This window comes from Camelus bactrianus, chromosome 10 (assembly GCF_048773025.1).
Source record: "Camelus bactrianus isolate YW-2024 breed Bactrian camel chromosome 10, ASM4877302v1, whole genome shotgun sequence".
Taxonomy (NCBI): Eukaryota; Metazoa; Chordata; class Mammalia; order Artiodactyla; family Camelidae; genus Camelus; species Camelus bactrianus.
The window spans coordinates 55,469,391-55,484,376 of NC_133548.1; the positions used below are offsets into that span (position 1 = coordinate 55,469,391).

General features: G+C 43.2%; 1 pseudogene; it reads left to right on the forward strand.

The window, feature by feature from the left end:
* The first annotated feature begins 12,582 nt into the window (after window positions 1-12,582).
* Window positions 12,583-14,772, forward strand: LOC141578992 (glycine cleavage system H protein, mitochondrial-like; annotated as a pseudogene).
* The last annotated feature ends 214 nt before the right edge of the window (window positions 14,773-14,986 follow it).

Sequence of the window (14,986 nt, forward strand, 5' to 3'; positions counted from 1 at the left end):
GTGAAAAAGACCCAAGAGGGAGGAGGATTTGATATCATGACGGAATTGTGGCATCAACTTACAGTGTTAAGATTAGTCGGGAATTTAAACATCATCTCCATCAACCCTTCATTTTACATAGGAGTAAGGCCCTTCGGATGGGGCTCCGCAGATATCACATAGAAATTTGTGACAGAACTGGGGACAAATTCCAGATCTCCTAAGTAGAAAGGGTGAGAACCTTTGATATGTGAAAGAGGAGGCATTTCAAACCAGCAAAGAAGATTAGCCAATAAATAAATAGCATTGCAATACTGGCTGGCCGTTTTAGAAAAGCAAGTAAAGCTGGATTCCTACCTGGCTTCCTACATTAAAATAAATTCCAGAGAAATTTTAAATGTAAAAAAATTAAAGAAAAAAATCATAGAAGTAACAGGGGAAAAAAATGGGTTAATCGTCTTACAATCTTGGTGTGGAAGCCCTAAAGAAAAGAGTGATAAATCCGACTGAGTAAAATGTGTATACTTCTGCACAAGAAAACAAAGTTAAAAGAACACAAAAACTTAGGAGAATATTGGCCATTCATTTGCTAGACAGAGCACCAACTTCCTTACTGCAAAATGGGTTTTTACAAATCAATAAGGAAAAGCCCCACAACCCAACAGAAATGCTCACATCCAGTAAGCAGATTTAATATGCTCAGCTACACTCATAATTAAGAAAATTACAGATTAAATCAACACTAGGACACCACTTTACATTCCTATCAGTTTGGCAAAATGTTTGAAGTTTAATCATAGTCACTCTTGTCAAAGATGAACAGAAATAGGCAGTTTCATACATCGTGGGAGTATAAATTGGTTTTTAGAAGAACAATTTGGGAAAGTCTACTCCCTCAATTCAAGGTGCAAGGACCAGCATCTCTTTTCTGTTTTACACATATATGCTCGTGTGGAGGTCCAGGTCCTCCTTCCTGACTGCCTGCCCCAATATTCTAAAAGTACAAGGGCTTCTCAGTCAGAAGGAGAAGTGAGCAGACTGTCAACCCAACTCACAATTTCCTGCAAAAAAATCAACTGGAATAAACTTTAAACATTTTGCTATGTGCCTGGCCCTATGGTGGCTTCTCACTCACCACAGCTCTGAGTCCCCAATGAAAGCTAGTTCTGGAATGGTCCTCAGACAGTTCTTGCCCACGGCTCTGGTTGCCCTTGTGGCCCCTGCCTCAGTCATTGGGATTCTCTGAGATGACAGAAGCCCACCTCCAAGTGTCGGCCCACTGAAGAGGACTCCTGGTCACACTGAGGCCCTCAAGGTCAAAGCCCTTAGGTTCGTCTCACACAGCTACTCGGCTTCCCCAGGACTGGACAGGGCCACACGTAGCAGAGGGGCAGGTCCAGGGTCTGTCCTTCACGAGCTGGGAACAGTGGAGATTCCAGCAGCAGTGGAAACATGCCCCAGAGGGTGTGGGGCTAGGGGAGGTGATGCCCCGAGTGTGGTGGCCAGAGGGCTCCACCCCAGTGCCAGGGGTTCAGCTGTTCGTGCTCAGCTCTCTCAGAGCCACTTTCCCGGAGAGGAAGAGAGCCGCAGGAGGGCTGGGTTCTGCACACTCACTCCCCTTCCCCATCGCTGGGCCAGAGTTAGGGCCACCAACATCCACTCCACATGTTCCCCTAACTCTCAGCCTCAGGTAGAAGGTGAGCATGGAAAGGAAAGCAAAGAGGAGTGGAATCCCCTGCCTCTCAGAGAGGCTGCTTCATCCATCAGCTTAACCATCCCCTCTGCCCAGAGCTGCCCATCGGCTCCACCGTACCTCTCATTCAGGGCAGGGACCCGGACCGGTGCACCTGCAGACTTCAGATGTGTCAGTCGAGATGTGCTTCAGGGTGAGAGCAGCCAGCAGGGCTTTCACTGAAAACGAAGAAAACGGTTCATCTACAGCAGGGCTCTCTCTCTTAAACCAGAAGTGCGATTTGCAGGAATTTGCCTCACAGAAGTACTGGGACAACTGCACAAAGACAGGCATTGCAGCACTGTGTGTAAGAGTGGAAAACTGGAAACAACCAATAAATAAATCTGAGAGTGGTTAAATAAATTGCAGTATATCCATACCATCCAATGCCACGCAGTGTTAAAAACGAGGTGGATTTATGTTTACTGATGTGGAAAGATGTGCAAGATTCTTCAGTAAGTGGGGAAAAGGACACCGGAGAGCAGTAGTATGATACCCTCCTAAACCGTTTTTAAAAGATTCTCTATAAAAATAACAAACACGGTTTGTCAGACACTCTGAGTGCAATGCTTTACATATACGAACACTTTAAATCTCGTAACAACCTGATGGGGTAGGTGTCCATTTTACAGATGGGAAAACTGAGGCACAGGGAGGTTAGACAACTAGGGTCAGATCATAAAGCTAGCAGGGACAAAGAGTTAGCATGAGAACCCAGGCAGGCTGACCCCGGAGTCTAGCATCTTAGCACCACACTGCTTTTTTCTGTGTAGGTGGTTCTGCCTACACTTGTCTGGAAAGAAACCCAAGAAAACTCCTAGTGCTAGTTACCTCCGAGAATCAAGATTAGGAAACTGACGAATGGAAGGAGCATTTTTACTTTTTCACTATATTATCTGTACTGCTTGTCTATTTTTAAGAGCATGCGTTGCCTACACATACATCTATACACGTGCATGTACATACACATACATATGTATACATCTATTTGTTTAGAACCAGTCTCTAGACTTGGCCTGATGCCATCATCCACCTTAGGCCTAATGCCAGTGATATTCCCCACACTGATTTGCTAAAATCCTACTCAGCTTTTATTCATCTGTCCATTAACACTGAATCCCCTCTGGTTGCCAGGCCTGATCTCTGGACACAATGTTCTATTTAAAACCTTCCATGACTTTTCACAGCCATGACAAAGTCTGAGATCCCGGCCCTCCTAACCCAAACCCCTGGCATGTCATACACAACTTTATCCTTTGGCAACACTCAACTGTTAGTCGTTCCCTGCTCACAAGTTTCTGTCACCAGCTTCCCTTCTGTGCTGTCTCCCCATCACTCTTTTTATAAATGTTTTTTTAATTGAAATATAGTCAATTACAACGTGTCTGTTGCTATCCAGCCCCTTGACCCCACCCTCACCTGTTGAACTCTGACTTATCTTTTTTTAACTTAAGTACAGTTAGTTTACAATCTTCTGTCAATTTCTGGTATACAGCATAATGTTTCAGTCATACATATATAGTTTTGTTTTCATATTCTTTTTCATTATAGGTTACTACAAGATCCTGAATATAGTTCCCTGCTATACAGAAAAAAACTTGTTCTTTCAAGGACTCAGTTCCAGAAGCGCCTCAGCCGGGAAGCCTTCCCCAAGCTCCTCACTGACGTCCCTCCCCATCAAGAATGAGTTTGGTGCCCCTCCTCCTGCTCCCACTAACCCTGTGTGTACCTCATCCTAGGACTTCACACCTGTCTCCTGGGAGCCCCATGAGGCTTCTGGGTCCATCTTTGCTTCCCAGGCAAATGTACAGGACCTGGCATAGTACAGATGCTCAAGAACATTTGGGACCTAATAGAATATTCAAAATAACTGCAAGTCCTGTCCTATGTCAGGTGCTAATCTTAACCCTTTACGTGTATTAACTCTCAATGAATCCTACAGAGCCTAACATGGAAGAACGATAATTATATTCCATCCAAGAGTATTTTAAAGGCACAAAGTAATTGTGTCATCTGCCTAAATTCACACAGCTAGGAAGTAGCAGGGGTCAGACCAGATCCAGGCATGTGACCCCAGAAACATGGGCTTAACCCCAGTGCTACAGCTGCCTCTTGAACAGGGAGCTGTGTCATCTGGCTCCAGGCTTAGTTCAAACTCGCCTGCAGCCACGCCACCCCTCCCCCTGCCACATCGCTTCCTAAGCTCTGACTTAGGAATGTAGCACCCACGACACATATTTAGGGGTGCATACAGATGCCATTTCGTTGCTTCATCAAAGCTCACATAGGGGAAGCAAGGTAGTGTTCATTTGTGTTACCCTGGTGATCAGCCAGAGCATGGAACCCAGAGCTGGCACTAAGGTGAGTATTTTCAGAAGGAAGAAAAGAAGGAAGAGAGATGACTCCACCAGCTCCCACCTCCTTTATACCTGTCATTGGGCGCACGCACGTGCGCTCACTCCCACACACCCACACCTACACACACCTTACACCTCTCCTCTTCTGAGTATTTCAGTTGTCAGGGGGGAAACGACTTTAAAACAGCAGCTCAGCCTCTTTCCTATGGTTTTTCTTTGTAAAGAGAATAGGATGGTGCCTTCTCCAGAATCCCTAGCTGCCTCAAAGCTCCTCAGAACTGAAACTGCAGCGCCACCTTGTGTTCAAAGACCATTATGTCACCCCAGTTGAACCAGGTAAACAGAGTGAATGTTTTCTGGTCTTTTTCCAGTCTGACAAATGTTAATGATCACACACACACACACCACATATGCTGTCATAGACACCCCACTCTTTATAAAATACCACTGTATGATGGATACCATGTGCTCTGCTTACACTCCCCTCATTAAAGTACTTCTCACCCAGCTGCTGGGAGTCTTCATGTGGACAGCCTCCAGGCGTCAGCACCAGGAACCACCTCTGCTGCAAAGAGCTGCCTAGCCCAAGGTCACGCCCTTCCCAGGGAGACCCACATACAATGACCAGCTGATGCAGTGGGGAAAGGATCTGGTGATCTCGAGCCAATAGAGACACTCCTAAAAGGCCATCCTTGCTCCAGAGCTCCCTTGAGTTGGCTGAGGCTGTCCCTGAACCTGCATGCAGCTCCACCTGGCCCCTGCCCAGTCCTGTTCCCTATCACCTCTTCCATAGGTGCTGGACTGAAGGCTAAACCCCACCACAGAATCTGTGCCTCTGAAATGCAGAAGTATCCCTGTCTACCCATCTAGTCAAGCATTTATCGAGCCTGCATGTATTAAGGAATCAATTAGACAGAAGACCTAACTTTACTTCTGTAATCTGGAACTCCAACAAGTGTAAATGCAGTTCCTGATTCTCTCAGCTGGTTTATAGGCAGGCGAGACAACAAATAAAGCAGATGAATCAGTTAATAGTACGAAAACCTTCTCTGAGGTTCTGGAATAAATGAAAGATATAGAACATCAGGACTGCATAATCTTATAGTTTACCAGTCATGCGATAAATATTTCCCACATGGATTCAAAGAGTACATTTTGAAGGTGCTTTTTTAAGTTACAGGCAGAGAGAAGAACTTTCCCATGGCAGCATTTCATAACCCCCTCCTGGCTTAGCCCCTTTCCACACCCACAGTATTAAGGGCTTGCTCACAGAAGTAGCGGCTGCCACCGATACTCTGACCCTTAATTCAGAGACACAGGTCCTGGGAGCTCCCCACCCATCTTCTCAATGTGAGCTCCTCATATCTCGCATCATGCATTTCAACATTAGGGCACCAAAGCATCTTCCCTCACGACCAGCGTCACAAATACTGATACTGTGTAGACTTTCCATACCACCGAAGGGGAGGAGAAAGCCAGACATTCTAAGGGCACGTATATTGGCACTAGTAGCTCTGAACAGCTAACAAAATGCAGAACTATGATAGCTGTGACGCTACTGAGTGGACACCCATTGTTCTGTCTAAATAGGCACCTGCACACTTTTCACTTCTGGGGTGCTTCTTCTTCTGGGAAACATCCTCCCCCTGCTCTAACCACGGTTCACAGGAGTTGTTGTGTCTGGACTTGATTCCATCACTTCCATCAGCACCGACCGCCACCAGGGAGAGACCACACCAAGCAAAAGAAATGTGGCTTCACCAGCCCCTGCAGGAGAACTGCACAGAATTTCTTCTAGGAAGAAATAAACATGTAAAGTAGTAGGGGCTGGTTTTGTTTTACTCTAAACAAGTCATTTACCTCTCTGGGCCTTTTTCATTTGCATCAAGAGGTAAAATAGTAGCCATCTGATGACCTGCAATGCGTCAGATGCTATGCTTGGCCTCTACTTACAGTGCAGCTCTTAATTCTCTCCACTTCTCAGCCAGGTGGTTATTAGTTACCCCCATTTTACAGAGAAGGAAGTAGAGGCTCAGAGAGGTTAAGTAACTTGCCCTAGGTCACACAGCTGGGAACTAGCAGAGCTCACATTTGAACCTCCTTGTGTTTAACAACAAAACACAGCCTCCTTACCCACTACATTGGTCTCTTCATAGCCCCACACAAGTTCTTAAAAGAGCAAATGTGAAGGCCCCTCCCCACACAGCACTGCACATCACAGGCACTCAGTATGTGCTACAAGAGAATGAAGCTGACGCGGAATAGAAGATGGTCAGTGAAAACTTACTCCATGGCTGGTACAGCCCCACCCACCACCATCACGTGCTCAAATTGTTACCGAGTCTAAACTCATTCTGCTCACCGCCCGACAGGCCAGTAAATCGGGAGACGAGGTGCAGGGGCAAGGAATAGCGACTTTAATCGGAAAGCCAGCAGACCGAGAAGATGGCAGACTAAAGTCCTGGAGAACCATCTTACTCAAGTCAGAATTCAGGCTTCTTTCATACTAAAACGGAGGGGCGGTGGTTGGTTGTTGCAAATTTCCTGGTGTAGGAATTCTTTGTTCTTGTAGCTGTCCACCTGGGTCAGGTCATGCTGCCCCTGTAAAACCTTACAAAATAAACGTTATTTTCTATTCTGCAACTTGTTATCTTTATGTAAGTGCAAAAGTGTCAGAGCCTTGAGAATAGGCTCTTCTGTATATTTCAGGCTAAAGACAACATTCTTTTACAAAAGGTACAGAGATAGCAAGAGTAGGCTTAGAAAACGGCACACGGTTAAAGAAACAGGTCTAATACGGAGTCAAGGAGTCAAAATTTGTTCTTCTCTGTTACAGAATCTGTCCGTCAAGATAGTTAACCTACAGTGAATAGGGAGGAGGCAGTGTGTGCTGCCTTACCCAGATCACCTCCCACAGAAAAAGTCTGTCCAGGAGGCTTTTGCAGGTGCTACCGAGACCCCAGAGAGCCTGAGTTGTTCCCAGTCACTCCCGCACTCTGGCTGGATGAACACTCACTCCCTTTGCCTCAGGCGTGAGGTTTAGAGGCTTCCATCTCTTTTCAGCACATCCCTCCACCCCTAGAATTGATGCTTTTAGAATAAGTCATCAGTCCTTCAGTCACTCATTGTCTGAGTTTCAAGAATTTCTTCTGAGGTCTCAGGAAAGCCAGTGAGTCATCACCCCCACCTCGAACTCCTTCCAAGGCAAACCCAAAGCAGTTTCCCAAACAATAGTATTTTACTGATAAGTTTCTGCAACTCAAGGGAGTGAAGCAACTCCTAACTGGCCTAAGTAAGAAGAGGGAAGAGAATAATATTAATGGTCCACACCCAGAATATGTGACATCTGGTGAAGATCATTTTTAACACCTCCCTCCTCCATAAAATAATAAATTTCTTTTATTATTTATCATGAAAGAAAACAAATAGTCAGGATGATCAGACAAGGAATCAAGCAGTAAAAAGGAAATGTTGTACCATGACAATAAAAAATTTAAAACTTACCTAAATATTAAAGAAGGGGATTGATATAATTACATGAACTACTTTTTCTTAAAAAAGAGGGCAGTGAAGACCAAAAAAGCTTCCAAGAGAATGAACTCCATGATTATCCAAGAGTGATTTGCACAGAGAACAGAACTGAAGTAACCAAGTTCTGTTTCTTCGTCCTTCAATCACTGTGATATCTATTTTTATTTTGAATCTACTTGCTTAAATGCAGAAATATGTAGGACCACAGGGAACTGTGTCCAAAATGACACAAAACAATTCCACATCATTATGAATTACTTTCCATGAATCACATATAGCTGAGTCGCATGTGTTCAGTCCACTGACGAAAAAACTGGAGTCTCCAAATTAACTTTCATGTAAATTACATTTTTAATAAAACATAAATAACAAAAATGTACTAGATGAAGTGTAAATATATATGTGAAAACAGCAAAGGAAACCATCAACGAATGAAAAGACAATCTACAGAATGGAAGAAAATATTTGCAAACAGTGCAACCAACAAGGGGTTAATATCCAAAATATACAAACAGCTTACACAACTCAATATCAAAAAAAAAACCAAACAGCCCAATCAAAAAATGAGAAGACCTAAATAGACATTTTTCCAAAGAAGACATACAGACATCACTAATTATTTGAGAAATGCAAATCAAAACCACAATGGGGTATCATGTCACACCAGTCGGACTGGCCATCATCAAAAAGTCTACAAATAATAAATGCTCGAGAGGGTGTGGAGAAAAGGGAACCCTCCTGCACTGTTGGTGGGAATGTAAATTGGTGCAGCCACTATGGACAATAGTATGAAGGTCCTCTTAAAAACTAAAAATTGAGTTATCATATGATCCAGCAATCCCACTCCTGCGTATATAACCAGAAAAAAGAAAAACTCTAATTCAAAAAGATACGTGCATCCCGATGTTCATAGTAGCACTATTTACAATAGCCAAGACATGGAAACAACCCAAGTGTCCATAAACAGACAATTGGCTTAAGAAGATATGAGATAGATAGATAGAGATATACAATGGAATATTACTTACCCATAAAAAAGAATGAAATACTGAAATTTGCAGCAACATGGATATACCTAGAGATTATCACACTAAAGTAAGACAGATAAAGACAAATACCGTATGTTACCACTTATATATGAAATCTAAAAATTAACACAAGTGTATCTACATACAAAACAGAAATAGACTCACACACTCAAATAGACACAGAAAACAAACTTATGGTTACCAAAGGGGAAAGGGAGTCAGGGGTAAAATAGGAGTTTGGGATTAACAGATACAAACTACTCTACATAAAATAGACAAGCAATAAGGATTTCCTGTATAACACAGGGAACTATATTCAACATCTTATAATAACCTAAAATGGAAAATAACCTAAAAAAAATATGTAAAACAGAATCACTTTGCTGTACACATGAAATTAACACAATATTGTAAATCAACTATACTTCAATAAAAAATACATGTGTGTGCCTATTGAAATTTTTCAACTTCCATAGTACCCACAGCAGAAGTCCTTTCTTCCCCTCCTCAGCAACCAGTATTTTGTAACTGACATTGTTTAGAATTGCTGGTTTATGGTGACAATAAAAAGCAAAGCAATTTCCAGACAGCTTTATTACTGTTTATAAATTCTCCACAGAAAATGCACCACCTTGTTGCTCACACATGTGGCAGACACCCCAACACCTCCACCCTTGGAACCACTGTTACTGGATACTGATTTTAGATTCCTGCTTTGTGCTGCAAGTCTTAAATATATTCGCTTATCTAATGCTTACAACCATCTCATTAAATGAGTTAATATACTCAGGATGTTGCCAAGCACACAGTGAGGTCTCAAAAAATGTTTGTTCTCATCTTCATCATCATCATTAATCCCACTTAATCATTTGAAATCGAGGCACAGAGAGGCTAAGCAACTTATCAAATATGACCCAACTAGTAAAGAGCAGAACCAGAATTTGAATTTAAATCTATCCGACTCCAAAAGCAAGTTCTGTCCCCAACACCATTTGGTAAACGTTCGCTGGCTGGATATTGTGTAGCAGCAAGAGAAGTTGCCTACCTGGGAGTGATTCAATCGATCCCCAAAACTTCTGTCTGCTGTTCAGTTCTTCTCACAACTAGCTTTTGTAATGCCTAAAATGCAGCCATTCACCCCTCTTTTCAGTTCTAAGTAACATTCTTAGCATTTATTAGAGTGTGACGTTAAGTATGTCTGTAATCATTGGATAAATGTGTGTCCCCCGTAGGCTGACAGCTGCAAGATGTCAGGGTGGGACCATATCTGGTTTGCTTCCAGAGTGTCTCCCACACCTTGCTTAGGTCCTAGGATATCACAGGCACCGAAAATGCCTATGTGCTGTCCAAGTGCCGGAATTTAAGTCTCCAATACTGATATAGCCCTCATTCAAAAGATCCAAGGGGCTCAATGAACTTCAATTCAGCATTTATAAAGTGTCAGGGACTGTAAAAGGAGATGCAGAGTATGACGCAAAATCGCTGCTCTTAGAAAACTTGCATTCTAGCAAAAAAGACAGGTATATACCCGACAGGGCTGGCTGTAATTTGCTTTCAGCCAATTTCATGTGCCAGTTACACAACCTAATTTCTTTCCTACACACAGTTCTGAAGTCTGTTTTCTTTCTTTTCATGCCAGTCTCCATGCTTCTTTCTCTCTTTCAGTATGAGGGGAGCTACCTTGAGACCATCTGAAATACAGGCTTAAATGGGGGAAATAACACTTTTAATTTGGTGTTTTCTTAATGTCCCTTTATTTAAAGAAGTAATCTTCATGTGATGAATAATTCAAATTTTCTCAGCCACATATTCTTCTGTTGCATAAAACAGATCCCCTTCCACAGACCCCTGGTCTATTATAAGAACAAAAAAAATAAACTTCTATTGTGTTCCCCCATTACATGTGTGGATCCTTTGTTACCAGAACCGAGCCTACACACATGAAGTTGAAAACTGACAATACTAGAAGGCAGAATGAAGTAAATGCTTGGTAGAGATGTAAGTCATATGCTTAGAAAAGCACAGATAAAGAGATGATGATATTTTCTGCTTAATAATTTATTGTCCAGCATGTCAGATTTTATCCTCACAATAACACTGCTGAGTATATTTTATCTCCTTTGTATAGCTCAGGAGACTGGAGACTGAGAGTAGAAAAATTAAGGAATTTACACAATATCACAAAGCTAAGTATTAGTAGAAATGGGATACAAATTTAAGTGCCCCTTCAAAGCCCTTAATCTTTCCAAAACACCATGTTATCCCCTGCAGTGGAGTTCCAGGATGACTTGAGAGGGGGCTGGTGTATGTACTGGGCCTGGGATAATGCAAAGGATACACCAACCAAGTATCAGAGCAGCCGAGGGTATCCCACTGATATCACACTTTTTCGCAAATTAAGCTTTGCCTAAGTGACCGAGAAGTTAGACCATGATGGCTACCAATCGGAAACAAAACTTGTTTAATACATAAAGCCACTTTCTAGGGAGATAATTAATATCCTCAAGCTGAGTATGCATTTGTCCTTTTCTTCTGGGTACACAAGTCATTGGGATGATGGGCCCATCTGCCATCTGTCTGGGTAAATAGTAACTGCCAAGAATCAGGTGCTGAAACTCTTTGCAGAGTGAGGACACTCCAATATCAGCAGTTGGCTTGAGTCTCCTTGTATCAAACACATCAATTAAGGAGACTAATTAGGCTTCTGTTAGATTCCACTGGGATTCATTAAAAGAAAATCTTGTAAGATATTTTATCCCAGAACATGTATTTGGATAATCCAGAAGAGTGATTTAATTAGGGGATTAAAAACTCATTGATGTGGATTCCAGAACGAAATTGTTTCCATCAAAACAAGGTAGAGATCGCTGTTCTGGGGAAAAAAAAAAAAAAAAAAGCCACACCAAGGGTCCTTCTGCCTTCCTTTTTAATGGGCAGATGCCTGCAGTGATTCATTTCTTAATTACTTTAGGTCCAAACATATAGGAGTAATTTTCATTGAGTCTTTCCTGCCATGATTAAACCATATTGATATTATAGTTTTCAATTCATAGATACACCAAGACCTCCCAATGTTGCAATGTTGGGGACCTGGATCCTTCAACAAAATCCACATTCAAGGTCATCTTTATACTGCAGTTCTGTGTCCCCCTCCCAAATTGTGAGCAAGGCACAAGCTGTGTCACATAATGTTAAAGCCAACGCAGCATCTGCTATATTGTGCTATAATCCAGAATCTACAACTGCTCCAGGCAATGGAAGACTACTTGAAATTTGTATGTACCCCACATTGCCCCAAGCTTCAGGCTTTCCCCATAAATGAGGTTCAGGTCACAGTTAACAGTCAAAATCCAAATTCCACCCTTTCCTGCCTCCATTTCTGTATGTAGAACCTCATCTTCTGCAGAACAATTGCAGGGTCTTTCTAAGAATAGCCAGAATGTGTCTCATCTGTGCTCGGGAGAAAAGTCAGGCAACCCCCATGTGGGAGCCACCATCTCTCTCCTCTTCCCACCCTCTTATCCACTGTCCAAAAATTCAGATCCAGAATTAGTGGGGACTGGATGAGGATACAAACTGAAATAGCAGATGCCACACTCAACTCAAACCTGCCCCTCCGAACCTACTACCAAGACCTCCAGGTTGGGTCTAGTCTGTCCAAGGGGGCTCCTTTTCCCATCAGGGTAAGGTCTTGTTTACAAGGATCCCCTGACCCCCCAGCAAATAGGTTTCTGATGAGCTGGACCCACCTGGGCAGTGGACAGCTGTGTCTTCTCAGACTAGTCCAGGCTGGTGAGGACTTCCTTTCAAGACAGTGGAGTAAAAGCAGCTGGAGGTCACCTCCTGGCACAGATACACCAAGACCATGACTAACTGCAGAACAACTAGCGATCAAAAAGACTGGAAACTACCAGAAAGGATTTTCTATAGCTAAAATCTTAAAGAAGAAACCACGATGAGACTGGTAGGAGGAACAGATTCTGGATATGATCAGATCCCATACCCGCCAGGTGGGTGACCCTCAAACTGCAGACTAGTTCAGGCTGGTAATGATGCTTTCACACTCTCACACAACATGTCGTCTACCTGCATATCATTTGTCAGAGCCCACGTCATATCTTTACTGTGCAATTGATTAAAATATGTATCTCCCACCCCAGACTGTAAGCCAGGGAAGAAGTGACTGTGCATTGCACCCATCACTGCATCCTCACTGCTCAGCACAGAGCCTGGCAAACAGAGAAGGCATTCAACGAACATTCACTGAGTGAAAAGACTTAAGCTGGGAATGCTTCTTTCCCCCTTGGTCCTTCCCTGGCTTCTAACTGCTTGCGCTCTAGAAGAATAGCTAGTTGGTCCAGAAATTATTGTAATGAAGAAGAGGATTCCTCTTCTGCTAGAAAAGTGAGCTTCTGCTTAAATTAATAGACATTATCACTTACTACATGCCAAGCACCTTCTAAGCATATTTTCTCCTTTAATCCTCATAATAACCATATGAGGTAGATCTTTTTATTCCTGATCTTTCCTAGAAGAGAGACCCAAAATAGAGAAGTTAAATAACTTGCTCAAATAGTAAGAAACAGCAAATGGTAAAGCCAGGCAGTCCTGCTAGAATGTCTACCCATGCTTTGCTGTGAAAGGACTGCCTTGAATCCCTCAACTCAGAATGGCTGCCCTGCATCTATCTGGCCACACCTGAACTGGCCCTACTGAACAAGTCTGTGGAGGACAAAAGTTGAAGCCAGTTTGTTGGGAAATTTGTAAACATTATGGGGCAAAGACCCTTTGTTTTCTTAGATTCAAAACCAGGAGAAATAGTCATGGTGGTGACTGGACACAGACCCCAGCATGGCACCACAGAGGGTTTTCCTAATAGGCAGTGACAGTAGTAAGGAGTCTTCTATACCACCTGTTAGTAGAAGCCCTGTGAGAGCCCAGTGGGTGGGAGAGGTGAAGCAGCTGGTTCAGCAAAAATCCTGCCTTCACAGAGTGTGGCAGCCAGCAGCAGAGATTAAAGACAAGCTCCAACTTTTTGCAGGCAGTGTCTAGGAAGATGCTTGGTGGGTGGGAAGGAAGGTTGATATAGAATAGTCGGAGTCCCTGCTCTCAAGCAATCCAGAGACAGCCATGGGAACTCAAAAATGCAATGTGGAATGGCAGGTGAGGGCATTCAGCGGGTCACAAACTCCAAGTGCATCAGAATCAACCGGAGAGCTTGTTAAAACACTTGGGCTCCATTCTCAAAATTTCCAATTCATTAGATCTGGAGTGGGCTCCAAATTTTGCGTTTTTAACAAGTTTTCTGGTGATTCTGATGCTGCTGGTTGGGATCATACATGGAGAATCATAACCCTAAAGGATTATATTAGTGCTGCATTGGCAAAGCTACCCACTGAGAAGGAACTGTCCTCAGGGGGTGGAGGCTTCTCTGAATCAAGAGTCAGGAAAAGGAAGGGAGCCAGGGAGCCTCCTCTGCAGTATGCTACCCGTCCTTCCCCAAGGATTTTCTCTTCCTATCATATTGATCTTAAAAGGTGCTTGCTGCATTAGTTTGAAAACAGACAAGTGTTTCTATACCATCAAAAATAAACAATGGAGGGACCCGGGTGCCGAGAGCAGCACCCTCGGCACCCCTGCGAACACGGCGCTGCTGGCGGCGCGAAGCGAGCGGGCCACGGTCTCCGCGCCCGCCGCACCCTGCCTGCCCCGGCGCTGGGGGCTGCGACCAGCGCCAACCAGACGCTGCGCACGGGCCGGGCTCTGCTCTCCGTGTGTAAACTCACAAACAAACATGAATGGATAAGGACAGAAAACGGTGTTGGAACAGTGGGAATCAGCAATTTTGCACAGGAAGCTTTGGGAGATGTTGTTTACTGTAGTCTGCCTGAAGTTGAGGCAAAATTGAACAAACAAGAGGAGTTTGGTGCTTTGGAAAGTGTGAAAGCTGCTGGTGAACTCTATTCTCCTCTATCAGGAGAAGTTACTTAAATCAGTGAAGCTCTAGCAGAAAATCCAGGACTTGCCAACAAATCTTGTTATGAAGATGGTTGGCTGATCAAGATGACTCAGTAACCCTTCAGAACTAGATGAACCAATGAGTGAAGAAGCATATGAGAAATGCATAAAATCTACTGAAGAGTGAAAATGGAACCCTTAAATAAACTAGTCTGAGACAACTTAATCTAGCATAGTTGTCTTAAATTAGTGGTAGATAGAAAAAAATTTTAAAGGAGCTTTTAGTAAAAGAAACTACTTGCAACAATGTTACCAGAAGAAAAATATCCCTTAACTTACTAATGGCTTTAGATAAATACTATGCATCTTTTTCACAGCACCCTGTGATTTTTAGGCTAAGC